Source organism: Triturus cristatus, chromosome 8 (genome assembly GCF_964204655.1).
Source record: "Triturus cristatus chromosome 8, aTriCri1.1, whole genome shotgun sequence".
Taxonomy (NCBI): Eukaryota; Metazoa; Chordata; class Amphibia; order Caudata; family Salamandridae; genus Triturus; species Triturus cristatus.
Window position 1 is genome coordinate 1,620,595,933 of NC_140591.1, and position 24,899 is coordinate 1,620,620,831.

Sequence of the window (24,899 nt, forward strand, 5' to 3'; positions counted from 1 at the left end):
CATTACTTGATTTCAACTCTAGAATGATTTTTTATCTCTATTTTGCTCTTTGTCACTCTTTTTTCCCTTTTTCATTCAAAGCATTACTTTGAAAATCTTCACAATACCACGTTTTTTTGTATTTCAATTTAAGATGAGCCATTCTAATGTTCACAGAACAACACTTTTCTTTTTAAAATGTAATAAACATTTGCGTGATGAAAATTATTTTTACATGTAAGGACCAATAATAAGGTGCTGTTGAGATTTGAACTCAGGATTTCCTGTTTACGAGACAGGCGCTTTAACCACTTAGCCACAGCACCTACTTTAGTGATATAGAAGGGATCATTAATTTAGGATTGGTGATCAAATTCTGTGCCTGTGTTAAAGTGTCTTAATATGTATTCTAATGTTAAACAAGCAAGGATTCCTAATCTCTAAACAAGAATAGCTATGTTGTATTAAAAAAGAACACATTTTAAACTCAATCCCATATTTTGAATAGTTCATAAATAAGTGTTTTACATATATTCATCAATATTGCTCAAATCTAGGGTTATATTTCATCTGCCTCTTGCTCATTGAAATACCTTTTTGATTTTGCAATCACAGTATTGTTACTATAATATTGAAAACACTTTCAGTTTTTATTAGGTTTAAGATGATCTGTTCAACCGAAAGATAAATCAGACTTTTCTAATTTAATTGAATCGCAGGACAAATTAATGAAAATAGTTTTTCATTTAAGAATGAGGAAAGCAAGGCACTGCTGAGATTTGAACTCAGGATCTCCTGTTTACTAGACAGGCACTTTAACCAGCTAAGCCACAGCACCCTCTTGAAAATGCTTTAAGGAACAGTTTGCCATATGGTGTTCAAGAGAATCCTGAGTTTTTCACTTTCATAATCATTTCTCAGTTCAGAAAACCGCTCTACTCAACTACTTTAGACGAGGATACTGATCCTATTGATAAACACCTCATTGATATATTGCTTATCCTGTTCATAAATGTTTTAATTATGCCTTCTTTAAGAATGCATTACTTGATTTCAGCTCTAGAATGATTTTTTATCTCTATTTTGCTCTTTGTCACTCTTTTTTCCGTTTTTCATTCAAAGCATTACTTTGAAAATCTTCACAATACCACGTTTTTTAGTTTTTCAATTTAAGATGACCCATTCTAATGTTCACAGAACTACTCTTTTCTTTTTAAAATGTATTAAACATTTGCGTGATGAAAATTATTTTTACATGTAAGGACCAATAATAAGGTGCTGCTGAGATTTGAACTCAGGATTTCCTGTTTACGAGACAGGCGCTTTAACCACTTAGCCACAGCACCTATTTTAGTAATACAGAAGGGATCATTAATTTAGTATTGGTGATCAAATTCTGTGCCTGTGTTAAAGTGTCTTAATATGTATTCTAATGTTAAACAAGCAAGGATTCCTAATCTGTAAACAAGAATAGCTATGTTGTATTAAAAAAGAACACATTTTAAACTCAATCCCATATTTTGAATAGTTCATAAATAAGTGTTTTACATATATTCATCAATATTGCTCAAATCTAGGGTTATATTTCATCTGCCTCTTGCTCATTGAAATACCTTTTTGATTTTTGCAATCACAGTATTGTTACTATAATATTGAAAACACTTTCAGTTTTTATTAGGTTTAAGATGATCTGTTCAACCGAAAGATAAATCAGACTTTTCTAATTTAATTGAATCGCAGGACGACTTAATGAAAATAATGTTTTATTTAAGAATGAGGAAAGCAAGGCACTGCTGAGATTTGAACTCAGGATCTCCTGTTTACTAGACAGGTGTTTAACCAGCTAAGCCCCAGCACCCTCTTGAAAATGCATTAAGGATCAGTTTGCCATATGGTGTTCAAGAGAAACCTGAGTTTTTCACTTTCATAATCATTTCTCAGTTCAGAAAACGCACTACTCAAATAGTTTAGACGAGGATACTGATCCTATTCATAAACACCTCATTGATATATTGCTTATCCTGTTCATAAATGTTTTAATTATGCCTTCTTTAAGAATGCATTACTTGAATTCAACTCTAGAATGATTTTTTATCTCTATTTTGCTCTTTGTCACTCTTTTTTCCCTTTTCCATTCAAAGCATTACTTTGAAAATCTTCACAATACCATGTTTTTTTGTTTTTCAATTTAAGATGACCCATTCTAATGTTCACAGAACAACACTTTTCTTTTTAAAATGTATTAAACATTTGCGTGATGAAAATTATTTTTACATGTAAGGACCAATAATAAGGTGCTGCTGAGATTTGAACTCAGGATTTCCTGTTTACGAGACAGGCGCTTTAACCACTTAGCCACAGCACCTACTTTAGTGATATAGAAGGGATCATTAATTTAGGATTGGTGATCAAATTCTGTGCCTGTGTTAAAGTGTCTTAATATGTATTCTAATGTTAAACAAGCAAGGATTCCTAATCTGTAAACAAGAATAGCTATGTTGTATTACAAAATAACACATTTTAAACTCAATCCCATATTTTGAATAGTTCATAAATAAGTGTTTTACATATATTCATCAATATTGCTCAAATCTAGGGTTATATTTCATCTGCCTCTTGCTCATTGAAATACCTTTTTGATTTTGCAATCACAGTATTGTTTCTATAATATTGAAAACACTTTCAGTTTTTATTAGGTTTAAGATGATCTGTTCAACCGCAAGATAAATCAGACTTTTCTAATTTAATTGAATCGCAGGACGACTTAATGAAAATAATTTTTTATTTAAGAATGAGGAAAGCAAGGCACTGCTGAGATTTGAACTCAGGATCTCCTGTTTACTAGACAGGCGCTTTAACCAGCTAAGCCACAGCACCCTCTTGAAAATGCTTTAAGGAACAGTTTGCCATATGGTGTTCAAGAGAATCCTGAGTTTTTCACTTTCATAATCATTTCTCAGTTCAGAAAACGCTCTACTCAACTACTTTAGACGAGGATACTGATACTATTCATAAACACCTCATTGATATATTGCTTATCTTGTTCATAAATGTTTTAATCATGCCTTCTTTAAGAATGCATTACTTGAATTCAACTCTAGAATTATTTTTTATCTCTATTTTGCTCTTTGTCACTCTTTTTTCCCTTTTTCATTCAAAGCATTACTTTGAAAATCTTCACAATACCATGTTTTTTTGTTTTTCAATTTAAGATGACCCATTCTAATGTTCACAGAACAACACTTTTCTTTTTAAAATGTATTAAACATTTGCGTGATGAAAATTATTTTTACATGTAAGGACCAATAATAAGGTGTTGCTGAGATTTGAACTCAGGATTTCCTGTTTACTAGACAGGCGCTTTAACCACTTAGCCACAGCACCTACTTTAGTGATATAGAAGGGATCATTAATTTAGGATTGGTGATCAAATTCTGTGCCTGTGTTAAAGTGTCTTAATATGTATTCTAATGTTAAACAAGCAAGGATTCCTAATCTATAAACAAGAATAGCTATGTTGTATTAAAAAAGAACACATTTTAAACTGAATCCCATATTTTGAATAGTTCATAAATAAGTGTTTTACATATATTCATCAATATTGCTCAAATCTAGGGTTATATTTCATCTGCCTCTTGCTCATTGAAATACCTTTTTGATTTTGCAATCACAGTATTGTTACTATAATATTGAAAACACTTTCAGTTTTTATTAGGTTTAAGATGATCTGTTCAACCGAAAGATAAATCAGACTTTTCTAATTTAATTGAATCGCAGGACGAATTAATATAAATAGTTTTTTATTTAAGAATGAGGAAAGCAAGGCACTGCTGAGATTTGAACTCAGGATCTCCTGTTTACTAGACAGGCGCTTTAACCAGCTAAGCCACAGCACCCTCTTGAAAATGCTTTAAGGAACAGTTTGCCATATGGTGTTCAAGAGAATCCTGAGTTTTTCACTTTCATAATCATTTCTCAGTTCAGAAAACCGCTCTACTCAACTACTTTAGACGAGGATACTGATCCTATTGATAAACACCTCATTGATATATTGCTTATCCTGTTCATAAATGTTTTAATTATGCCTTCTTTAAGAATGCATTACTTGATTTCAACTCTAGAATGATTTTTTATCTCTATTTTGCTCTTTGTCACTCTTTTTTCCCTTTTTCATTCAAAGCATTACTTTGAAAATCTTCACAATACCACGTTTTTTTGTATTTCAATTTAAGATGAGCCATTCTAATGTTCACAGAACAACACTTTTCTTTTTAAAATGTAATAAACATTTGCGTGATGAAAATTATTTTTACATGTAAGGACCAATAATAAGGTGCTGTTGAGATTTGAACTCAGGATTTCCTGTTTACGAGACAGGCGCTTTAACCACTTAGCCACAGCACCTACTTTAGTGATATAGAAGGGATCATTAATTTAGGATTGGTGATCAAATTCTGTGCCTGTGTTAAAGTGTCTTAATATGTATTCTAATGTTAAACAAGCAAGGATTCCTAATCTCTAAACAAGAATAGCTATGTTGTATTAAAAAAGAACACATTTTAAACTCAATCCCATATTTTGAATAGTTCATAAATAAGTGTTTTACATATATTCATCAATATTGCTCAAATCTAGGGTTATATTTCATCTGCCTCTTGCTCATTGAAATACCTTTTTGATTTTGCAATCACAGTATTGTTACTATAATATTGAAAACACTTTCAGTTTTTATTAGGTTTAAGATGATCTGTTCAACCGAAAGATAAATCAGACTTTTCTAATTTAATTGAATCGCAGGACAAATTAATGAAAATAGTTTTTCATTTAAGAATGAGGAAAGCAAGGCACTGCTGAGATTTGAACTCAGGATCTCCTGTTTACTAGACAGGCACTTTAACCAGCTAAGCCACAGCACCCTCTTGAAAATGCTTTAAGGAACAGTTTGCCATATGGTGTTCAAGAGAATCCTGAGTTTTTCACTTTCATAATCATTTCTCAGTTCAGAAAACCGCTCTACTCAACTACTTTAGACGAGGATACTGATCCTATTGATAAACACCTCATTGATATATTGCTTATCCTGTTCATAAATGTTTTAATTATGCCTTCTTTAAGAATGCATTACTTGATTTCAGCTCTAGAATGATTTTTTATCTCTATTTTGCTCTTTGTCACTCTTTTTTCCGTTTTTCATTCAAAGCATTACTTTGAAAATCTTCACAATACCACGTTTTTTAGTTTTTCAATTTAAGATGACCCATTCTAATGTTCACAGAACTACTCTTTTCTTTTTAAAATGTATTAAACATTTGCGTGATGAAAATTATTTTTACATGTAAGGACCAATAATAAGGTGCTGCTGAGATTTGAACTCAGGATTTCCTGTTTACGAGACAGGCGCTTTAACCACTTAGCCACAGCACCTATTTTAGTAATACAGAAGGGATCATTAATTTAGTATTGGTGATCAAATTCTGTGCCTGTGTTAAAGTGTCTTAATATGTATTCTAATGTTAAACAAGCAAGGATTCCTAATCTGTAAACAAGAATAGCTATGTTGTATTAAAAAAGAACACATTTTAAACTCAATCCCATATTTTGAATAGTTCATAAATAAGTGTTTTACATATATTCATCAATATTGCTCAAATCTAGGGTTATATTTCATCTGCCTCTTGCTCATTGAAATACCTTTTTGATTTTTGCAATCACAGTATTGTTACTATAATATTGAAAACACTTTCAGTTTTTATTAGGTTTAAGATGATCTGTTCAACCGAAAGATAAATCAGACTTTTCTAATTTAATTGAATCGCAGGACGACTTAATGAAAATAATTTTTTATTTAAGAATGAGGAAAGCAAGGCACTGCTGAGATTTGAACTCAGAATCTCCTGTTTACTAGACAGGCGCTTTAACCAGCTAAGCCACAGCACCCTCTTGAAAATGCTTTAAGGAACAGTTTGCCATATGGTGTTCAAGAGAATCCTGAGTTTTTCACTTTCATAATCATTTCTCAGTTCAGAAAACGCTCTACTCAATTACTTTAGACGAGGATACTGATCCTATTCATAAACACCTCATTGATATATTGCTTATCCTGTTCATAAATGTTTTAATTATGCCTTCTTTAAGAATGCATTACTTTAATTCAACTCTAGAATGATTTTTTATCTCTATTTTGCTCTTTGTCACTCTTTTTTCCCTTTTTCATTCAAAGCATTACTTTGAAAATCTTCACAATACCAGGTTTTTTTGTTTTTCAATTTAAGATGACCCATTCAAATGTTCACAGAACAACACTTTTCTTTTTAAAATGTATTAAACATTTGCGTGATGAAAATTATTTTTACATGTAAGGACCAATAATAAGGTGCTGCAGAGATTTGAACTCAGGATTTCCTGTTTACGAGACAGGCGCTTTAACCACTTAGCCACAGCACCTATTTTAGTGATACAGAAGGGATCAATAATTTAGTATTCGTGATCAAATTCTGTGCCTGTGTTAAAGTGTCTTAATATGTATTCTAATGTTAAACAAGCAAGGATTCCTAATCTGTAAACAAGAATAGCTATGTTGTATCACAAAAGAACACATTTTAAACTCAATCCCATATTTTGAATAGTTCATAAATAAGTGTTTGACATATATTCATCAATATTTCTCAAATCTAGGGTTATATTTCATCTGCCTCTTGCTCATTGAAATACCTTTTTGATTTTGCAATCACAGTATTGTTACTATAAAATTGAAAACACTTTCAGTTTTTATTAGGTTTAAGATGATCTGTTCAACCGAAAGATAAATCAGACTTTTCTAATTTAATTGAATCGCAGGACGAATTAATGAAAATAGTTTTTTATTTAAGAATGAGGAAAGCAAGGCACTGCTAAGATTTGAACTCAGGATCTTCTGTTTACTAGACAGGCGCTTTAACCAGGTAAGCCACAGCACCCTCTTGAAAATGCTTTAAGGAACAGTTTGCCATATGGTGTTCAAGAGACTCCTGAGTTTTTCACTTTCATAATCATTTCTCAGTTCAGAAAACGCTCTACTCAACTACTTTAGACGAGGATACTGATCCTATTGAAAACACCTCATTGATATATTGCTTATCCTGTTCATAAATGTTTTAATTATGCCTTCTTTAAGAATGCATTACTTGATTTCAACTCTAGAATGATTTTTTATCTCTATTTTGCTCTTTGTCACTCTTTTTTCCCTTTTTCATTCAAAGCATTACTTTGAAAATCTTCACAATACCACGTTTTTTTGTTTTTCAATTTAAGATGACCCATTCTAATGTTCAGAGAACAACACTTTTCTTTTTAAAATGTATTAAACATTTGCGTGATGAAAATTATTTTTACATGTAAGGACCAATAATAAGGTGCTGCTGAGATTTGAACTCAGGATTTCCTGTTTACGAGACAGGCGCTTTAACCACTTAGCCACAGCACCTATTTTAGTGATACAGAAGGGATTGTTAATTTAGTATTGGTGATCAAATTCTGTGCCTGTGTTAAAGTGTCTTAATATGTATTCTAATGTTAAACAAGCAAGGATTCCTAATCTGTAAACAAGAATAGCTATGTTGTATTACAAAATAACACATTTTAAACTCAATCCCATATTTTGAATAGTTCATAAATAAGTGTTTTACATATATTCATAAATATTGCTCAAATCTAGGGTTATATTTCATCTGCCTCTTGCTCATTTAAATACCTTTTCGATTTTTGCAATCACAGTATTGTTACTATAATATTGAAAATACTTTCAGTTTTTATTAGGTTTAAGATGATCTGTTCAACCAAAAGATAAATCGAACTTTTCTAATTGAATTGAATCGCAGGACGACTTAATGAAAATAGTTTTTTATTTAAGAATGAGGAAAGAAAGGTACTGCTGAGATTTGAACTCAGGATCTCCTGTTTACTAGACAGGCGCTTTAACCAGCTAAGCCACAGCACCCTTTTGAAAATGCTTTAAGCAACAGTTTGCCATATGGTGTTCAAGAGAATCCTGAGTTTTTCACTTTCATAATCATTTCTCAGTTCAGAAAACGCTCTACTCAGCTACTTTAGACGAGAATACTGATCCTATTGATTAACACCTCATTGATATATTGCTTATCCTGTTCATAAATATTTTAATTATGCCTTCTTTAAGAATGCATTACTTGAATTCAACTCTAGAATGATTTTTTATCTCTATTTTGCTCTTTGTCACTTTGTTTTCCCTTTTGCATTCAAAGCATTACTTTGAAAATCTTCACAATACCACGTTTTTTTGTTTTTCAATTTAAGATGACCCATTCTAATGTTCACAGAACAACACTTTTCTTTTTAAAATGTATTAAACATTTGCGTGATGAAAATTATTTTTACATGTAAGGACCAATAATAAGGTGCTGCTGAGATTTGAACTCAGGATTTCCTGTTTACGAGACAGGCGCTTTAACCACTTAGCCACAGCACCTACTTTAGTGATACAGAAGGGATCATTAATTTAGTATTGGTGATCAAATTCTGTGCCTATGTTAAAGTGTCTTAATATGTATTCTAATGTTAAACAAGCAAGGATTCCTAATCTGTAAACAAGAATAGCTATGTTGTATTAAAAAAGAACACATTTTAAACTCAATCCCATATTTTGAATAGTTTATAAATAAGTGTTTTACATATATTCATCAATATTGCTCAAATCTAGGGTCATATTTCATCTGCCTCTTGCTCATTGAAATACCTTTTTAATTTTGCAATCACAGTATTGTTACTATAATATTGAAAACACTTTCAGTTTTTATTAGGTTTAAGATGATCTGTTCAACCGAAAGATAAATCAGACTTTTCTAATTTAATTGAATCGCAGGACGACTTAATGAAAATAATGTTTTATTTAAGAATGAGGAAAGCAAGGCACTGCTGAGATTTGAACTCAGGATCTCCTGTTTACTAGACAGGCGCTTTAACCAGCTAAGCCACAGCACCCTCTTGAAAACGCATTAAGGAACAGTTTGCCATATGGTGTTCAAGAGAAACCTGAGTTTTTCACTTTCATAATCATTTCTCAGTTCAGAAAACGCACTACTCAAATAGTTTAGACGAGGATACTGATCCTATTCATAAACACCTCATTGATATATTGCTTATCCTGTTCATAAATGTTTTAATTATGCCTTCTTTAAGAATGCATTACTTTAATTCAACTCTAGAATGATTTTTTATCTCTATTTTGCTCTTTGTCACTCTTTTTTCCCTTTTTCATTCAAAGCATTACTTTGAAAATCTTCACAATACCAGGTTTTTTTGTTTTTCAATTTAAGATGACCCATTCAAATGTTCACAGAACAACACTTTTCTTTTTAAAATGTATTAAACATTTGCGTGATGAAAATTATTTTTACATGTAAGGACCAATAATAAGGTGCTGCAGAGATTTGAACTCAGGATTTCCTGTTTACGAGACAGGCGCTTTAACCACTTAGCCACAGCACCTATTTTAGTGATACAGAAGGGATCAATAATTTAGTATTCGTGATCAAATTCTGTGCCTGTGTTAAAGTGTCTTAATATGTATTCTAATGTTAAACAAGCAAGGATTCCTAATCTGTAAACAAGAATAGCTATGTTGTATTACAAAAGAACACATTTTAAACTCAATCCCATATTTTGAATAGTTCATAAATAAGTGTTTTACATATATTCATAAATATTGCTCAAATCTAGGGTTATATTTCATCTGCCTCTTGCTCATTTAAATACCTTTTCGATTTTTGCAATCACAGTATTGTTACTATAATATTGAAAACACTTTCAGTTTTTATTAGGTTTAAGATGATCTGTTCAACCAAAAGATAAATCAAACTTTTCTAATTGAATTGAATCGCAGGACGACTTAATGAAAATAGTTTTTTATTTAAGAATGAGGAAAGAAAGGTACTGCTGAGATTTGAACTCAGGATCTCCTGTTTACTAGACAGGCGCTTTAACCAGCTAATCCACAGCACCCTCTTGAAAATGCTTTAAGGAACAGTTTGCCATATGGTGTTCAAGAGAATCCTGAGTTTTTCACTTTCATAATCATTTCTCAGTTCAGAAAACGCTCTACTCAGCTACTTTAGACGAGAATACTGATCCTATTGATTAACACCTCATTGATATATTGCTTATCCTGTTCATAAATATTTTAATTATGCCTTCTTTAAGAATGCATTACTTGAATTCAACTCTAGAATGATTTTTTATCTCTATTTTGCTCTTTGTCACTTTTTTTTCCCTTTTGCATTCAAAGCATTACTTTGAAAATCTTCACAATACCACGTTTTTTTGTTTTTCAATTTAAGATGACCCATTCTAATGTTCACAGAACAACACTTTTCTTTTTAAAATGTATTAAACATTTGCGTGATGAAAATTATTTTTACATGTAAGGACCAATAATAAGGTGCTGCTGAGATTTGAACTCAGGATTTCCTGTTTACGAGACAGGCACTTTAACCACTTTGCCACAGCACCTAGTTTAGTTATGCAGAAGGGATCATTAATTTAGTATTGGTGATTAAATTCTGCGCCTGTGTTAAAGTGTCTTAATATGTATTCTAATGTTAAACAAGCAAGGATTCCTAATCTGTAAACAAGAATAGCTATGTTGTATTAAAAAAGAACACATTTTAAACTCAATCCCATATTTTGAATAGTTCATAAATAAGTGTTTTACATATATTCATCAATATTGCTCAAATCTAGGGTTATATTTCATCTGCCTCTTGCTCATTGAAATACCTTTTTGATTTTGCAATCACACTATTGTTACTATAATATTGAAAACAATTTCAGTTTTTATTAGGTTTAAGATGATCTGTTCAACCGAAAGATAAATCAGACTTTTCTAATTGAATTGAATCGCAGGACGACTTAATGAAAATAGTTTTTTATTTAAGAATGAGGAAAGCAAGGCACTGCTGAGATTTGAACTCAGGATCTCCTGTTTACTCTACAGGCGCTTTAACCAGCTAAGCCACAGCACCCTCTTAAAAATGCTTTAAGGAACAGTTTGCCATATGGTGTTCAAGAGAATCCTGAGTTTTTCACTTTCATAATCATTTCTCAGTTCAGAAAACGCTCTACTTAACTACTTTAGACGAGGATACTGATCCTATTCATAAACACCTCATTGATATATTGCTTATCTTGTTCATAAATGTTTTAATCATGCCTTCTTTAAGAATGCATTACTTGAATTCAACTCTAGAATGATTTTTTATCTCTATTTTGCTCTTTGTCATTCTTTTTTCCCTTTTTCATTCAAAGCATTACTTTGAAAATCTTCACAATACCACTTTTTTTGTTTTTCAATTTAAGATGACCCATTCTAATGTTCACAGAACAACACTTTTCTTTTTAAAATGTATTTAACATTTGCGTGATGAAAATTATTTTTACATGTAAGGACCAATAATAAGGTGCTGCTGAGATTTGTACTCAGGATTTCCTGTTTACGAGACAGGCGCTTTAACCACTTAGCCACAGCACCTACTTTAGTGATACATAAGGGATCATTAATTTAGTATTGGTGATCAAATTTTGTGCCTGTGTTAAAGTGTCTTAATATGTATTCTAATGTTAAACAAGCAAGGATTCCTAATCTGTAAACAAGAATAGCTATGTTGTATTAAAAAAGAACACATTTTAAACTCAATACCATATTTTGAATAGTTTATAAATAAGTGTTTCATATATATTCATCAATACTGCTCAAATCTAGGGTCATATTTCATCTGCCTATTGCTCATTGAAATACCTTTTTTATTTTGCAATCACAGTATTGTTACTATAATATTGAAAACAATTTCAGTTTTTATTAGGTTTAAGATGATCTGTTCAACCGAAAGATAAATCAGACTTTTCTAATTGAATTGAATCGCAGGACGACTTAATGAAAATAGTTTTTTATTTAAGAATAAGGAAAGTAAGGCACTGCTGAGATTTGAACTCAGGATCTCCTGTTTACTCTACAGGCGCTTTAACCAGCTAAGCCACAGCACCCTCTTAAAAATGCTTTAAGGAACAGTTTGCCATATGGTGTTCAAGAGAATCCTGAGTTTTTCACTTTCATAATCATTTCTCAGTTCAGAAAACGCTCTACTCATCTACTTTAGACGAGGATACTGATCCTATTCATAAACACCTCATTGATATATTGCTTATCTTGTTCATAAATGATTTAATCATGCCTTCTTTAAGAATGCATTACTTGAATTCAATTCTAGAATGATTTTTTATCTCTATTTTGCTCTTTGTCACTCTTTTTTCCCTTTTTCATTCAAAGCATTACTTTGAAAATCTTCACAATACCATGTTTTTTTGTTTTTCAATTTAAGATCACCCATTCTAATGTTCACAGAACAACACTTTTCTTTTTAAAATGTATTTAACATTTGCGTGATGAAAATTATTTTTACATGTAAGGACCAATAATAAGGTGCTGCTGAGATTTGAACTCAGGATTTCCTGTTTACGAGACAGGCGCTTTAACCACTTAGCCACAGCACCTACTTTAGTGATACAGAAGGGATCATTAATTTAGTATTGGTGATCAAATTCTGTGCCTGTGTTAAAGTGTCTTAATATGTATTCTAATGTTAAACAAGCAAGGAGTCCTAATCTGTAAACAAGAATAGCTATGTTGTATTAAAAAAGAACACATTTTAAACTCAATACTATATTTTGAATAGTTTATAAATAAGTGTTTCATATATATTCATCAATACTGCTCAAATCTAGGGTCATATTTCATCTGCCTATTGCTCATTGAAATACCTTTTTGATTTTGCAATCACAGTATTGTTACAATAATATTGAAAACACTTTTAGTTTTTATTAGGTTTCAGATGATCTGTTCAACCGAAAGATAAATCAGACTTTTCTAATTTAATTGAATCGCAGGACGACTTAATGAAAATAATTTTTTATTTAAGAATGAGGAAAGCAAGGCACTGCTGAGATTTGAACTCAGGATCTCCTGTTTACTAGACAGGCGCTTTAACCAGCTAAGCCACAGCACCCTCTGGAAAATCCTTTAAGGAACAGTTTGCCATATGGTGTTCAAGAGAAACCTGACTTTTTCACTTTCATAATCATTTCTCAGTTCAGAAAACGCACTACTCAAATAGTTTAGACGAGGATACTGATCCTATTCATAAACACCTCATTGATATATTGCTTATCCTGTTCAGAAATGTTTTAATTATGCCTTCTTTAAGAATGCATTACTTGAATTCAACTCTAGAATGATTTTTTATCTCTATTTTGCTCTTTGTCACTTTTTTACCTTTTTCATTCAAAGCATTACTTTGAAAATCTTCACAATACCACGTTTTTTTGTTTTTCAATTTAAGATGACCCATTCTAATGTTCACAGAACAACACTTTTCTTTTAAAAATGTATTAAACATTTGCGTGATGAAAATTATTTTTACATGTAAGGACCAATAATAAGGTGCTGCTGAGATTTGAACTCAGGATTTCCTGTTTACGAGACAGGCACTTTAACCACTTTGCCACAGCACCTAGTTTAGTTATGCAGAAGGGATCATTAATTTAGTATTGGTGATCAAATTCTGTGCCTGTGTTAAAGTGTCTTAATATGTATTCTAATGTTAAACAAGCAAGGATTCCTAATCTGTAAACAAGAATAGCTATGTTGTATTAAAAAAGAACACATTTTAAACTCAATCCCATATTTTGAATAGTTCATAAATAAGTGTTTTACATATATTCATCAATATTGCTCAAATCTAGGGTTATATTTCATCTGCCTCTTGCTCATTGAAATACCTTTTTGATTTTTGCAATCACAGTATTGTTACTATAATATTGAAAACACTTTCAGTTTTTATTAGGTTTAAGATGATCTGTTCAATGGAAAGATAAATCAGACTTTTCTTAATTGAATTGAATCGCAGGACGACTTAATGAAAATAGTTTTTTATTTAAGAATGAGGAAAGCAAGGCACTGCTGAGATTTGAACTCGGGATCTCCTGTTTACTAGACAAGCACTTTAACCAGCTAAGCCACAGCAACCTCTTGAAAATGATTTAAGGAACAGTGTGCCATATGGTGTTCAAGAGAAACCTGAGTTTTTCACTTTCATAATCATTTCTCAGTTCAGAAAACGCACTACTCAAATAGTTTAGACGAGGATACTGATCCTATTCATAAACACCTCATTGATATATTGCTTATCCTGTTCATAAATGTTTTAATCATGCCTTCTTTAAGAATGCATTACTTGAATTCAACTCTAGAATGATTTTTTATCTCTATTTTGCTCTTTGTCACTCTTTTTTCCCTTTTTCATTCAAAGCATTACTTTGAAAATCTTCACAATACCATGTTTTTTTGTTTTTCAATTTAAGATGACCCATTCTAATGTTCACAGAACAACACTTATCTTTTTAAAATGTATTAAACATTTGCGTGATGAAAATTATTTTTACATGTAAGGACCAATAATAAGGTGCTGCTGAGATTTGAACTCAGGATTTCCTGTTTGCGAGACAGGCGCTTTAACCACTTAGCCACAGCACCTACTTTAGTGATATAGAAGGGATCATTAATTTAGGATTGGTGATCAAATTCTGTGCCTGTGTTAAAGTGTCTTAATATGTATTCTAATGTTAAACAAGCAAGGATTCCTAATCTGTAAACAAGAATAGCTATGTTGTATTACAAAAGAACACATTTTAAACTCAATCCCATATTTTGAATAGTTCATAAATAAGTGTTTTACATATATTCATCAATATTGCTCAAATCTAGGGTTATATTTCATCTGCCTCTTGCTCATTGAAATACCTTTTTGATTTTGCATCCACAGTATTGTTACTATAATATTGAAAACACTTTCAGTTTTTATTAGGTTTAAGATGATCTGTTCAACCGAAAGATAAATCAGACTTTTCTAATTTAATTGAATCGCAGGACGAATTAATGAAAATAGTTTTTTATTTAAGAATGAGGAAAGCAAGACACTGCTGAGATTTGAACTCAGGATCTCCTGTTTACTAGACAGGCGCTTTAACCAGCTAAGCCACAGCACCCTCTTGAAAATGCTTTAAGGAACAGTTTGCCATATGGTGTTCAAGAGAATCCTGAGTTTTTCACTTTCATAATCATTTCTCAGTTCAGAAAACGCTCTACTCAACCACTTTAGACGAGGATACTGATCCTATTGATAAACACCTCATTGATATATTGCTTATCCTGTTCATAAATGTTTTAATTATGCCTTCTTTAAGAATGCATTACTTGATTTCAACTCTAGAATGATTTTTTATCTCTATTTTGCTCTTTGTCACTCTTTTTTCCCTTTTTCATTCAAAGCATTACTTTGAAAATCTTCACAATACCACGTTTTTTTGTTTTTCAATTTAAGATGACCCATTCTAATGTTCACAGAACAACACTTTTCTTTTTAAAATGTATTAAACATTTGCGTGATGAAAATTATTTTTACATGTAAGGACCAATAATAAGGTGCTGCTGAGATTTGAACTCAGGATTTCCTGTGTACGAGACAGGTGCTTTAACCACTTAGCCACAGCACCTACTTTAGCGATATAGAAGGGATCATTAATTTAGTATTGGTGATCAAATTCTGTGCCTGTGTTAAAGTGTCTTAATATGTATTCTAATGTTAAACAAGCAAGGATTCCTAATCTGTAAACAAGAATAGCTATGTTGTATTAAAAAAGAACACATTTTAAACTCAATCCCATATTTTGAATAGTTCATAAATAAGTGTTTTACATATATTCATCAATATTGCTCAAATCTAGGGTTATATTTCATCCGCCTCTTGCTCATTGAAATACCTTTTTGATTTTGCAATCACAGTATTGTTACTATAATATTGAAAACACTTTCAGTTTTTATTAGGTTTAAGATGATCTGTTCAACCGAAAGATAAATCAGACTTTTCTAATTTAATTGAATCGCAGGACGACTTAATGAAAATAATGTTTTATTTAAGAATGAGGAAAGCAAGGCACTGCTGAGATTTGAACTCAGGATCTCCTGTTTACTAGACAGGCGCTTTAACCAGCTAAGCCACAGCACCCTCTTGAAAATGCTTTCAGGAACAGTTTGCCATATGGTGTTCAAGAGAATCCTGAGTTTTTCACTTTCATAATCATTTCTCAGTTGAGAAAACGCTCTACTCAACTACTTTATACGAGGATACTGATCCTATTGATAAACACCTCATTGATATATTGCTTATCCTGTTCATAAATGTTTTAATTATGCCTTCTTTAAGAATGCATTACTTGATTTCAACTCTAGAATGATTTTTTATCTCTATTTGGCTCTTTGTCACTCTTTTTTCCCTTTTTCATTCAAAGCATTACTTTGAAAATCTTCACAATACCACGTTTGTTAGTTTTTCAATTCAAGATGACCCATTCTAATGTTCACAGAACAACACTTTTCTTTTTAAAATGTATTAAACATTTGCGTGATGAAAATTATTTTTACATGTAAGGACCAATAATAAGGTGCTGCTGAGATTTGAACTCAGGATTTCCTGTTTACGAGACAGGCACTTTAACCACTTTGCCACAGCACCTAGTTTAGTTATGCAGAAGGGATCATCAATTTAGTATTGGTGATCAAATTCTGTGCCTGTGTTAAAGTGTCTTAATATGTATTCTAATGTTAAACAAGCAAGGATTCCTAATCTGTAAACAAGAATAGCTATGTTGTATTAAAAAAGAACACATTTTATACTCAATCCCATATTTTGAATAGTTCATAAATAAGTGTTTTACATATATTCAGCAATATTGCTCAAATCTAGGGTTATATTTCATCTGCCTCTTGCTCATTGAAATACCTTTTTGATTTTGCAATCACAGTATTGTTACTATAATATTGAAAACACTTTCAGTTTTTATTAGGTTTAAGATGTTCTGTTCAACCGAAAGATAAATCAGACTTTTCTAATTTAATTGAATTGCAGGACGAATTAATGAAAATAGTATTTTATTTAAGAATGAGGAAAGCAAGGCACTGCTGAGATTTGAACTCAGGCTCTCCTGTTTACTAGACAGGCGCTTTAACCAGCTAAGCCACAGCACCCTCTTGAAAATGCTTTAGGGAACAGTTTGCCATATGGTGTTCAAGAGAATCCTGAGTTTTTCACTTTCATGATCTTTTCTCAGTTCAGAAAACGCTCTACTCAACTACTTTAGACGAGGATACTGATCCTATTGATAAACACCTCATTGATATAATGCTTATCCTGTTCATAAATGTTTTAATTATGCCTTCTTTAAGAATGCAGTACTTGATTTCAACTCTAGAATGATTTTTTATCTCTATTTTGCTCTTTGTCACTCTTTTTTCCCTTTTTCATTCAAAGCATTACTTTGAAAATCTTCACAATACCACTTTTTTTAGTTTTTCAATTTAAAATGACCCATTCTAATGTTCACAGAACAACACTTTTCATTTTAAAATGTATTAAACATTTGCGTGATGAAAATTATTTTTACATGTAAGGACCAATAATAAGGTGCTGCTGAGATTTGAACTCACGATTTCCTGTTTACGAGACAGGCGCTTTAACCACTTAGCCACAGCACCTACTTTAGTGATACAGAAGGGATCATTAATTTAGTATTGGTGATCAAATTCTGTGCCTGTGTTAAAGTGTCTTAATATGTATTCTAATGTTAAACAAGCAAGGATTCCTAATCTGTAAACAAGAATAGCTATGTTGTATTAAAAAAGAACACATTTTAAACTCAATCCCATATTTTGAATAGTTCATAAATAAGTGTTTTACATATATTCATCAATACTGCTCAAATCTAGGGTCATATTTCATCTGCCTATTGCTCATTGAAATACCTTTTTGATTTTGCAATCACACTATTGTTACTATAATATTGAAAACAATTTCAGTTTTTATTAGGTTTAAGATGATCTGTTCAACCGAAAGATAAATCAGACTTTTCTAATTGAATTGAATCGCAGGACGACTTAATGAAAATAGTTTTTTATTTAAGAATGAGGAAAGCAAGGCACTGCTGAGATTTGAACTCAGGATCTCCTGTTTACTCTACAGGCGCTTTAACCAGCTAAGCCACAGCACCCTCTTACAAATGCTTTAAGGAACAGTTTGCCATATGGTGTTCAAGAGAATCCTGAGTTTTTCACTTTCATAATCATTTCTCAGTTCAGAAAACGCTCTACTCAACTACTTTAGACGAGGATACTGATCCTATTCATAAACACCTCATTGATATATTGCCTATCTTGTTCATAAATGTTTTAATCATGCCTTCTTTAAGAATGCATTACTTGAATTCAACTCTAGAATGATTTTTTATCTCTATTTTGCTCTTTGTCACTCTTTTTTCCCTTTTTCATTCAAAGCATTACTTTGAAAATCTTCACAATACCACGTTTTTTTGTTTTTCAATTTAAGATGACCCATTCTAATGTTCACAGAACAACACTTTTCTTTTTAAAATGTATTAAACATTTGCGTGATGAAAATTATTTTTACATGTAAGGACCAATAATAAGGTGCTGCTGAGATTTGAACTCAGGATTTCCTGTTTACGAGACAGGCACTTTAACCACTTTGCCACAGCACCTAGTTTAGTTATGCAGAAGGGATCATTAATTTAGTATTGGTGATCAAATTCTGTGCCTGTGTTAAAGTGTCTTAATATGTATTCTAATGTTAAACAAGCAAGGATTCCTAATCTGTAAACAAGAATAGCTATGTTGTATTACAAAAGAACACATTTTAAACTCAATCCCATATTTTGAATAGTTCATAAATAAGTGTTTGACATATATTCATCAATATTGCTCAAATCTAGGGTTATATTTCATCTGCCTCTTGCTCATTGAAATACCTTTTTGATTTTGCAATCACAGTATTGTTACTATAATATTGAAAACACTTTCAGTTTTTATTAGGTTTAAGATGATCTGTTCAACCGAAAGATAAATCAGACTTTTCTAATTTAATTGAATCGCAGGACGAATTAATGAAAATAGTTTTTTATTTAAGAATGAGGAAAGCAAGGCACTGCTGAGATTTGAACTCAGGATCTTCTGTTTACTAGACAGGCGCTTTAACCAGCTAAGCCACAGCACCCTCTTGAAAATGCTTTAAGGAACAGTTTGCCATATGGTGTTCAAGAGACTCCTGAGTTTTTCACTTTCATAATCATTTCTCAGTTCAGAAAACGCTCTACTCAACTACTTTAGACGAGGATACTGATCCTATTGATAAACACCTCATTGATATATTGCTTATACTGTTCATAAATGTTTTAATTATGCCTTCTTTAAGAATGCATTACTTGAATTCAACTCTAGAATGATTTTTTATCTCTATTTTGCTCTTTGTCACTTTTTTTCCCTTTTTCATTCAAAGCATTACTTTGAAAATCTTCACAATACCACGTTTTTTTGTTTTTCAATTTAAGATGACCCATTCTAATGTTCACAGAACAACACTTTTCTTTTTAAAATGTATTAAACATTTGCGTGATGAAAATTATTTTTACATGTAAGGACCAATAATAAGGTGCTGCTGAGATTTGAACTCAGGATTTCCTGTTTACGAGACAGGCACTTTAACCACTTTGCCACAGCACCTAGTTTAGTTATGCAGAAGGGATCATTAATTTAGTATTGGTGATCAAATTCTGTGCCTGTGTTAAAGTGTCTTAATATGTATTCTAATGTTAAATAAGCAAGGATTCCTAATCTATAAACAAGAATAGCTATGTTGTATTAAAAAAGAACACATTTTAAACTCAATCCCATATTTTGAATAGTTCATAAATAAGTGTTTTACATATATTCATCAATATTGCTCAAATCTAGGGTTATATTTCATCTGCCTCTTGCTCTTTGAAATACCTTTTTGATTTTGCAATCACAGTATTGTTACTTTAATATTGAAAACACTTTCAGTTTTTATTAGGTTTAAGATGATCTGTTCAACCGAAAGATAAATCAGACTTTTCTAATTTAATTGAATCGCAGGACGAATTAATGAAAATAGTTTTTTATTTAAGAATGAGGAAAGCAAGGCACTGCTGAGATTTGAACTCAGGATCTCCTGTTTACTAGACAGGCGCTTTAACCAGCTAAGCCACAGCACCCTCTTGAAAATGCTTTAAGGAACAGTTTGCCATATGGTGTTCAAGAGAATCCTGAGTTTTTCACTTTCATAATCATTTCTCAGTTCAGAAAACGCTCTACTCAACCACTTTAGACGAGGATACTGATCCTATTGATAAACACCTCATTGATATATTGCTTATCCTGTTCATAAATGTTTTAATTATGCCTTCTTTAAGAATGCATTACTTGATTTCAACTCTAGAATGATTTTTTATCTCTATTTTGCTCTTTGTCACTCTTTTTTCCCTTTTTCATTCAAAGCATTACTTTGAAAATCTTCACAATACCACGTTTTTTTGTTTTTCAATTTAAGATGACCCATTCTAATGTTCACAGAACAACACTTTTCTTTTTAAAATGTATTAAACATTTGCGTGATGAAAATTATTTTTACATGTAAGGACCAATAATAAGGTGCTGCTGAGATTTGAACTCAGGATTTCCTGTGTAGGAGACAGGTGTTTTAACCACTTAGCCACAGCACCTACTTTAGCGATATAGAAGTGATCATTAATTTAGTATTGGTGATCAAATTCTGTGCCTGTGTTAAAGTGTCTTAATATGTATTCTAATGTTAAACAAGCAAGGATTCCTAATCTGTAAACAAGAATAGCTATGTTGTATTAAAAAAGAACACATTTTAAACTCAATCCCATATTTTGAATAGTTCATAAATAAGTGTTTTACATATATTCATCAATATTGCTCAAATCTAGGGTTATATTTCATCCGCCTCTTGCTCATTGAAATACCTTTTTGATTTTGCAATCACAGTATTGTTACTATAATATTGAAAACACTTTCAGTTTTTATTAGGTTTAAGATGATCTGTTCAACCGAAAGATAAATCAGACTTTTCTGATTTAATTGAATCGCAGGACGAATTAATGAAAATAGTTTTTTATTTAAGAATGAGGAAAGCAAGGCACTGCTGAGATTTGAACTCAGGATCTCCTGTTTACTAGACAAGCACTTTAACCAGCTAAGCCACAGCAACCTCTTGAAAATGATTTAAGGAACAGTGTGCCATATGGTGTTCAAGAGAAACCTGAGTTTTTCACTTTCATAATCATTTCTCAGTTCAGAAAACGCACTACTCAAATAGTTTAGATGAGGATACTGATCCTATTCATAAACACCTCATTGATATATTGCTTATCCTGTTCATAAATGTTTTAATCATGCCTTCTTTAAGAATGCATTACTTGAATTCAACTCTAGAATGATTTTTTATCTCTATTTTGCTCTTTGTCACTCTTTTTTCCCTTTTTCATTCAAAGCATTACTTTGAAAATCTTCACAATACCATGTTTTTTTGTTTTTCAATTTAAGATGACCCATTCTAATGTTCACAGAACAACACTTATCTTTTTAAAATGTATTAAACATTTGCGTGATGAAAATTATTTTTACATGTAAGGACCAATAATAAGGTGCTGCTGAGATTTGAACTCAGGATTTCCTGTTTACGAGACAGGCGCTTTAACCACTTAGCCACAGCACCTACTTTAGTGATATAGAAGGGATCATTAATTTAGGATTGGTGATCAAATTCTGTGCCTGTGTTAAAGTGTCTTAATATGTATTCTAATGTTAAATAAGCAAGGATTCCTAATCTATAAACAAGAATAGCTATGTTGTATTAAAAAAGAACACATTTTAAACTCAATCCCATATTTTGAATAGTTCATAAATAAGTGTTTTACATATATTCATGAATATTGCTCAAATCTAGGGTTATATTTCATCTGCCTCTTGCTCTTTGAAATACCTTTTTGATTTTGCAATCACAGTATTGTTACTTTAATATTGAAAACACTTTCAGTTTTTATTAGGTTTAAGATGATCTGTTCAACCGAAAGATAAATCAGACTTTTCTAATTTAATTGAATCGCAGGACGAATTAATGAAAATAGTTTTTTATTTAAGAATTAGGAAAGCAAGGCACTGCTGAGATTTGAACTCAGGATCTCCTGTTTACTAGACAGGCGCTTTAACCAGCTAAGCCACAGCACCCTCTTGAAAATGCTTTAAGGAACAGTTTGCCATATGGTGTTCAAGAGAATCCTGAGTTTTTCACTTTCATAATCATTTCTCAGTTCAGAAAACGCTCTACTCAACCACTTTAGACGAGGATACTGATCCTATTGATAAACACCTCATTGATATATTGCTTATCCTGTTCATAAATGTTTTAATTATGCCTTCTTTAAGAATGCATTACTTGATTTCAACTCTAGAATGATTTTTTATCTCTATTTTGCTCTTTGTCACTCTTTTTTCCCTTTTTCATTCAAAGCATTACTTTGAAAATCTTCACAATACCACGTTTTTTTGTTTTTCAATTTAAGATGACCCATTCTAATGTTCACAGAACAACACTTTTCTTTTTAAAATGTATTAAACATTTGCGTGATGAAAATTATTTTTACATGTAAGGACCAATAATAAGGTGCTGCTGAGATTTGAACTCAGGATTTCCTGTGTAGGAGACAGGTGCTTTAACCACTTAGCCACAGCACCTACTTTAGCGATATAGAAGTGATCATTAATTTAGTATTGGTGATCAAATTCTGTGCCTGTGTTAAAGTGTCTTAATATGTATTCTAATGTTAAACAAGCAAGGATTCCTAATCTGTAAACAAGAATAGCTATGTTGTATTAAAAAAGAACACATTTTAAACTCAATCCCATATTTTGAATAGTTCATAAATAAGTGTTTTACATATATTCATCAATATTGCTCAAATCTAGGGTTATATTTCATCCGCCTCTTGCTCATTGAAATACCTTTTTGATTTTGCAATCACAGTATTGTTACTATAATATTGAAAACACTTTCAGTTTTTATTAGGTTTAAGATGATCTGTTCAACCGAAAGATAAATCAGACTTTTCTGATTTAATTGAATCGCAGGACGACTTAATGAAAATAATGTTTTATTTAAGAATGAGGAAAGCAAGGCACTGCTGAGATTTGAACTCAGGATCTCCTGTTTACTAGACAGGCGCTTTAACCAGCTAAGCCACAGCACCCTCTTGAAAACGCGTTAAGGAACAGTTTGCCATATGGTGTTCAAGAGAAACCTGAGTTTTTCACTTTCATAATCATTTCTCAGTTCAGAAAACGCACTACTCAAATAGTTTAGAAGAGGATACTGATCCTATTCATAAACACCTCATTGATATATTACTTATCCTGTTCATAAATGTTTTAATTATGCCTTCTTTAAGAATGCATTACTTGAATTCAACTCTAGAATGAGTTTTTTATCTCTATTTTGCTCTTTGTCACTCTTTTTTCCCTTTTTCATTCAAAGCATTACTTTGAAAATCTTCACAATACCAGGTTTTTTTGTTTTTCAATTTAAGATGACCCATTCAAATGTTCACAGAACAACACTTTTCTTTTTAAAATGTATTAAACATTTGCATGATGAAAATTATTTTTACATGTAAGGACCAATAATAAGGTGCTGCTGAGATTTGAACTCAGGATTTCCTGTTTACGAGACAGGTGCTTTAACCACTTAGCCACAGCACCTATTTTAGTGATACAGAAGGGATCAATAATTTAGTATTCGTGATCAAATTCTGTGCCTGTGTTAAAGTGTCTTAATATGTATTCTAATGTTAAACAAGCAAGGATTCCTAATCTGTAAACAAGAATAGCTATGTTGTATTACAAAAGAACACATTTTAAACTCAATCCCATATTTTGAATAGTTCATAAATAAGTGTTTGACATATATTCATCAATATTGCTCAAATCTAGGGTTATATTTCATCTGCCTCTTGCTCATTGAAATACCTTTTTGATTTTGCAATCACAGTATTGTTACTATAATATTGAAAACACTTTCAGTTTTTATTAGGTTTAAGATGATCTGTTCAACCGAAAGATAAATCAGACTTTTCTAATTTAATTGAATCGCAGGACGAATTAATGAAAATAGTTTTTTATTTAAGAATGAGGAAAGCAAGGCACTGCTGAGATTTGAACTCAGGATCTTCTGTTTACTAAACAGGCGCTTTAACCAGCTAAGCCACAGCACCCTCTTGAAAATGCTTTAAGGAACAGTTTTCCATATGGTGTTCAAGAGACTCCTGAGTTTTTCACTTTCATAATCATTTCTCAGTTCAGAAAACGCTCTACTCAACTACTTTAGACGAGGATACTGATCCTATTGATAAACACCTCATTGATATATTGCTTATACTGTTCATAAATGTTTTAATTATGCCTTCTTTAAGAATGCATTACTTGAATTCAACTCTAGAATGATTTTTTATCTCTATTTTGCTCTTTGTCACTCTTTTTTCCCTTTTGCATTCAAAGCATTACTTTGAAAATCTTCACAATACCACGTTTTTTTGTTTTCCAATTTAAGATGACCCATTCTAATGTTCACAGAACAACACTTTTCTTTTTAAAATGTATTAAACATTTGCGTGATGAAAATTATTTTTACATGTAAGGACCAATAATAAGGTGCTGTTGAGATTTGAACTCAGGATTTCCTGTTTACGAGACAGGCACTTTAACCACTTTGCCACAGCACCTAGTTTAGTTATGCAGAAGGGATCATTAATTTAGTATTGGTGATCAAATTCTGTGCCTGTGTTAAAGTGTCTTAATATGTATTCTAATGTTAAACAAGCAAGGATTCCTAATCTGTAAACAAGAATAGCTATGT

At 31.5% G+C, this 24,899-nt stretch overlaps 30 non-coding genes across 30 annotated transcripts; all 30 read right to left on the reverse strand.

Annotated features, from left to right (window-relative positions):
* Positions 1–232: 232 nt before the first annotated feature.
* Positions 233–305, reverse strand: TRNAT-CGU (transfer RNA threonine (anticodon CGU)). Its single transcript has one exon. It is a non-coding gene; the product is annotated as a tRNA-Thr (tRNA).
* A 438-nt stretch (positions 306–743) lies between these two features.
* TRNAT-AGU (transfer RNA threonine (anticodon AGU)) lies at positions 744–817 on the reverse strand. Its single transcript has one exon. It is a non-coding gene; the product is annotated as a tRNA-Thr (tRNA).
* A 435-nt stretch (positions 818–1,252) lies between these two features.
* On the reverse strand, positions 1,253–1,325 carry TRNAT-CGU (transfer RNA threonine (anticodon CGU)). The gene has a single exon. It is a non-coding gene; the product is annotated as a tRNA-Thr (tRNA).
* Positions 1,326–2,271: 946 nt separating this feature from the next.
* Positions 2,272–2,344, reverse strand: TRNAT-CGU (transfer RNA threonine (anticodon CGU)). The gene has a single exon. It is a non-coding gene; the product is annotated as a tRNA-Thr (tRNA).
* A 438-nt stretch (positions 2,345–2,782) lies between these two features.
* TRNAT-AGU (transfer RNA threonine (anticodon AGU)) lies at positions 2,783–2,856 on the reverse strand. The gene has a single exon. It is a non-coding gene; the product is annotated as a tRNA-Thr (tRNA).
* Positions 2,857–3,801: 945 nt separating this feature from the next.
* On the reverse strand, positions 3,802–3,875 carry TRNAT-AGU (transfer RNA threonine (anticodon AGU)). Its single transcript has one exon. It is a non-coding gene; the product is annotated as a tRNA-Thr (tRNA).
* A 435-nt stretch (positions 3,876–4,310) lies between these two features.
* On the reverse strand, positions 4,311–4,383 carry TRNAT-CGU (transfer RNA threonine (anticodon CGU)). The gene has a single exon. It is a non-coding gene; the product is annotated as a tRNA-Thr (tRNA).
* A 438-nt stretch (positions 4,384–4,821) lies between these two features.
* On the reverse strand, positions 4,822–4,895 carry TRNAT-AGU (transfer RNA threonine (anticodon AGU)). Its single transcript has one exon. It is a non-coding gene; the product is annotated as a tRNA-Thr (tRNA).
* A 435-nt stretch (positions 4,896–5,330) lies between these two features.
* TRNAT-CGU (transfer RNA threonine (anticodon CGU)) lies at positions 5,331–5,403 on the reverse strand. The gene has a single exon. It is a non-coding gene; the product is annotated as a tRNA-Thr (tRNA).
* Positions 5,404–5,842: 439 nt separating this feature from the next.
* Positions 5,843–5,916, reverse strand: TRNAT-AGU (transfer RNA threonine (anticodon AGU)). Its single transcript has one exon. It is a non-coding gene; the product is annotated as a tRNA-Thr (tRNA).
* Positions 5,917–6,350: 434 nt separating this feature from the next.
* On the reverse strand, positions 6,351–6,423 carry TRNAT-CGU (transfer RNA threonine (anticodon CGU)). Its single transcript has one exon. It is a non-coding gene; the product is annotated as a tRNA-Thr (tRNA).
* A 945-nt stretch (positions 6,424–7,368) lies between these two features.
* TRNAT-CGU (transfer RNA threonine (anticodon CGU)) lies at positions 7,369–7,441 on the reverse strand. Its single transcript has one exon. It is a non-coding gene; the product is annotated as a tRNA-Thr (tRNA).
* Positions 7,442–7,880: 439 nt separating this feature from the next.
* Positions 7,881–7,954, reverse strand: TRNAT-AGU (transfer RNA threonine (anticodon AGU)). The gene has a single exon. It is a non-coding gene; the product is annotated as a tRNA-Thr (tRNA).
* Positions 7,955–8,388: 434 nt separating this feature from the next.
* TRNAT-CGU (transfer RNA threonine (anticodon CGU)) lies at positions 8,389–8,461 on the reverse strand. Its single transcript has one exon. It is a non-coding gene; the product is annotated as a tRNA-Thr (tRNA).
* Positions 8,462–8,899: 438 nt separating this feature from the next.
* TRNAT-AGU (transfer RNA threonine (anticodon AGU)) lies at positions 8,900–8,973 on the reverse strand. The gene has a single exon. It is a non-coding gene; the product is annotated as a tRNA-Thr (tRNA).
* A 434-nt stretch (positions 8,974–9,407) lies between these two features.
* TRNAT-CGU (transfer RNA threonine (anticodon CGU)) lies at positions 9,408–9,480 on the reverse strand. The gene has a single exon. It is a non-coding gene; the product is annotated as a tRNA-Thr (tRNA).
* A 1,965-nt stretch (positions 9,481–11,445) lies between these two features.
* On the reverse strand, positions 11,446–11,518 carry TRNAT-CGU (transfer RNA threonine (anticodon CGU)). Its single transcript has one exon. It is a non-coding gene; the product is annotated as a tRNA-Thr (tRNA).
* Positions 11,519–12,464: 946 nt separating this feature from the next.
* On the reverse strand, positions 12,465–12,537 carry TRNAT-CGU (transfer RNA threonine (anticodon CGU)). Its single transcript has one exon. It is a non-coding gene; the product is annotated as a tRNA-Thr (tRNA).
* A 438-nt stretch (positions 12,538–12,975) lies between these two features.
* TRNAT-AGU (transfer RNA threonine (anticodon AGU)) lies at positions 12,976–13,049 on the reverse strand. The gene has a single exon. It is a non-coding gene; the product is annotated as a tRNA-Thr (tRNA).
* A 1,964-nt stretch (positions 13,050–15,013) lies between these two features.
* On the reverse strand, positions 15,014–15,087 carry TRNAT-AGU (transfer RNA threonine (anticodon AGU)). The gene has a single exon. It is a non-coding gene; the product is annotated as a tRNA-Thr (tRNA).
* A 434-nt stretch (positions 15,088–15,521) lies between these two features.
* Positions 15,522–15,594, reverse strand: TRNAT-CGU (transfer RNA threonine (anticodon CGU)). The gene has a single exon. It is a non-coding gene; the product is annotated as a tRNA-Thr (tRNA).
* A 438-nt stretch (positions 15,595–16,032) lies between these two features.
* Positions 16,033–16,106, reverse strand: TRNAT-AGU (transfer RNA threonine (anticodon AGU)). Its single transcript has one exon. It is a non-coding gene; the product is annotated as a tRNA-Thr (tRNA).
* Positions 16,107–17,051: 945 nt separating this feature from the next.
* Positions 17,052–17,125, reverse strand: TRNAT-AGU (transfer RNA threonine (anticodon AGU)). Its single transcript has one exon. It is a non-coding gene; the product is annotated as a tRNA-Thr (tRNA).
* A 434-nt stretch (positions 17,126–17,559) lies between these two features.
* On the reverse strand, positions 17,560–17,632 carry TRNAT-CGU (transfer RNA threonine (anticodon CGU)). The gene has a single exon. It is a non-coding gene; the product is annotated as a tRNA-Thr (tRNA).
* Positions 17,633–20,107: 2,475 nt separating this feature from the next.
* On the reverse strand, positions 20,108–20,181 carry TRNAT-AGU (transfer RNA threonine (anticodon AGU)). The gene has a single exon. It is a non-coding gene; the product is annotated as a tRNA-Thr (tRNA).
* A 1,453-nt stretch (positions 20,182–21,634) lies between these two features.
* TRNAT-CGU (transfer RNA threonine (anticodon CGU)) lies at positions 21,635–21,707 on the reverse strand. Its single transcript has one exon. It is a non-coding gene; the product is annotated as a tRNA-Thr (tRNA).
* A 438-nt stretch (positions 21,708–22,145) lies between these two features.
* TRNAT-AGU (transfer RNA threonine (anticodon AGU)) lies at positions 22,146–22,219 on the reverse strand. Its single transcript has one exon. It is a non-coding gene; the product is annotated as a tRNA-Thr (tRNA).
* Positions 22,220–22,653: 434 nt separating this feature from the next.
* TRNAR-CCU (transfer RNA arginine (anticodon CCU)) lies at positions 22,654–22,726 on the reverse strand. Its single transcript has one exon. It is a non-coding gene; the product is annotated as a tRNA-Arg (tRNA).
* Positions 22,727–23,164: 438 nt separating this feature from the next.
* TRNAT-AGU (transfer RNA threonine (anticodon AGU)) lies at positions 23,165–23,238 on the reverse strand. Its single transcript has one exon. It is a non-coding gene; the product is annotated as a tRNA-Thr (tRNA).
* A 435-nt stretch (positions 23,239–23,673) lies between these two features.
* Positions 23,674–23,746, reverse strand: TRNAT-CGU (transfer RNA threonine (anticodon CGU)). The gene has a single exon. It is a non-coding gene; the product is annotated as a tRNA-Thr (tRNA).
* Between the last annotated feature and the right edge of the window lie 1,153 nt (positions 23,747–24,899).